Source organism: Cupressus sempervirens, chromosome 10 (assembly GCF_028749045.1).
Source record: "Cupressus sempervirens isolate cs-2001-9-10 chromosome 10, ASM2874904v1, whole genome shotgun sequence".
NCBI classification, from domain to species: domain Eukaryota; kingdom Viridiplantae; phylum Streptophyta; class Pinopsida; order Cupressales; family Cupressaceae; genus Cupressus; species Cupressus sempervirens.
In genome coordinates, this window is record NC_143127.1 from 411,901,535 (window position 1) to 411,904,089 (window position 2,555).

The window sequence follows — 2,555 nt, forward strand, 5'->3', positions numbered from 1 at the left end:
CTAATTTTTGTGTTGAAAAATTAGTATTAGCTCTGAAAAAATTGCTAGTAACTAATCTACAATTAGAAATTAGTGGTAGAAAATTAATTTAAAAATAAAATAAATTTTGAACTTTAGAATTCACTACTTTTGATAATAAAAATTAATAGCAAGAGTAAGTGGGAACATTATTCCCTTGCCTATTTATAGGCAGGGACTTAAAATGAACAATTATTTTAAAATTATTTTAGAATATTGTCACCACTTGATCTTTCAACTGGTAGTTGAACATGACAATATGGATAAAGAAGGCTGAATATAATAACGTAATATGTTAGGTAAGCACATGATCATTCAACCAACTCAGAAATATCTTTCATACGTAATATTCCCATCAAGCAGATACATAATTCTCGTCGACATCGGACAGTAATGGGCAGCCCACCTCTCATTCGCATGGTCAGAGACACCACATAATCTGGACACGCAATCCCATCATCAATCTCCAAACGGAAACTGTGAATAATTGAAGCCACAATAGATTTCATCTGTATGAAGGCCATCTCTTTGGCCGGACATACTCAAGGTCCAGCATGGAATACTGGAAACTTGTATGGATTCGCTCCCACAAATTCCCCTTCTTTCAACCATCTCTGGGGATTAAACTGCAAACAGTCACTACCCCCAAATAATTTCCATCCTGCCCATCGCATAACTACAGTAATTCAAATGTGTTCCCTTTTTCACACAAGTCCCGTCCGGTAAAACATCGTCTTTGGAGGCAAGTTTAGTATCAACAGCCACCGGAGGATAAAGCCGCATCGACTCGCACAGAGCAGCGTGCCGATATTTCATAACCTTCAACTCCTCAAAGCTGAAACCAACCCCTTCTTCATCGGCACGTGCTGGTCTCGATCTCTTTCCCAATATCTCTATGATTTCAGTGTGCTCTACACTCTGGTGAGAAGAGAGAAGCCAGAAAAACTATGTGAGAGCAGCAGAAGTTGTATCTCTGCCTGTCAAAACAAAGCTCACCACCATCTCCTTCAAAAACAGATTCATTGCACCACTTGATTCTTGGCCCTCACTTTCCGACTGATCATCCAACCCTAATTTATGCACTGACTTGTTTGAAAGTGCAGCCACAAGCCTCGAAAGCAGATCCTCTCTTTCACTGCCAGGTCCCGTACTCGCCAAAATCTCCTTCCTTCTGCTACTGACCACATCCAAAGCAAATTTGTCCACAACTTGAACAGCTTCCCGCAAGCGCTTTTCAGAGCCAATGTTAAGCACGCTCATCACTCTCCGCCAAAAGGGGAAAGCAGAATAGAACCTTCCGGCGCTAATTTCAGTGGCATCATCAAAAGCCTTTGCAAAAGGTGAAGTGAGCATTGAGGGGAGTAGACAGGCAGGATCCACCCCAAACGCTACGCTACAAATATTACCAAATGCGAATCTCTGCAAAATATCTTGCAAATCTAAAGACTCACCCGTTTTAGCTGCGTTGATTAGGACTGGCACCAGCCGGTTCTGAATCTCCCAGTGCACTGTCTCCACCACGAAGCTTCTGAGAGACTTGGTGTTAAACTCGTAGCTTGCTGTCTTTCTTTGCATCTTCCACAGCTCGCCGTCGGCATTGAAAATACCTCGATCCAAGAAATCGTGGAGAAGGAAGGTGAAGCGTTCTCCCTTTGGGTAGTCTTCAAATTTGGTTTTGAGAATATGCTCCACGTTTGCAGGATTTGCAGTAATGATATCTCTCACTCCACCTGGCCGGTCGGCCCGGAATGTATTTGTTGGCATATTTTCCATGGTTTCTGTGAACCATTGCAGAAATTTGTGACGATTTTTCAAGAACTCGAATGCGCAGCCGACAATGGGATAGTTAACAGGGGCGTTGCAGTGCTTGTTCACATTCTTTCTTCTTAGAAAACATAGCAAAAAATACCCAACTAAAACAACGAAAACGCCTAGAAAAAATAATTCCGCAGCCATTCTCTGTAACCGATAGTACTCAGGTCAGATTCCCTCTATCAGTATTTTGAGCACTCCGCTGGAGCTGCTTTTAAATATTATTCCTTTATCTTTGATAAATCTGAGATAACTAGTTTGACATTAAGGTCGATGAGATGTAGTTATTGAACTAAATTTAATAATCTAAAGAGATGCTGTAAGCATAACGTGCACAGAGCAACGGGGAAGAACGGTTACGCATCAGTAATTGAACAGTTGTTGAGTCGACCATATTCCTTGCGTTTATCAAGTTGCCTTTTCGTTAGTATAAGAAAGTCCCTTTCCAAAACTTCGTTTTATTAATTTTTTCTATGTCAGGCCGAATTGCTCGATTGTTCTTTTATCTAATTTAAAGTATTCATTTTAGACGTCTCTTAACAGGTATGCAGTAGGCCATCATCTTGACGTTGAGACAACAAGAAGATAGTATTTTGTTCATAGACGTATATTAAAAATTTGGGAAGATTTTATTAGAATGGATAAATTTTATTTTACTTTTGCAAAATTTTGTGCTTCATTTCTAAAGTATTATCTTATTACAATGAGTGTTAAGTATTTCATTC

General features: G+C 39.9%; 1 pseudogene; it reads right to left on the reverse strand.

Moving 5' to 3' along the window:
* Positions 1 to 329: 329 nt before the first annotated feature.
* Positions 330 to 2,099, reverse strand: LOC149534445 (cytochrome P450 94A2 pseudogene; annotated as a pseudogene).
* Positions 2,100 to 2,555: the final 456 nt, after the last annotated feature.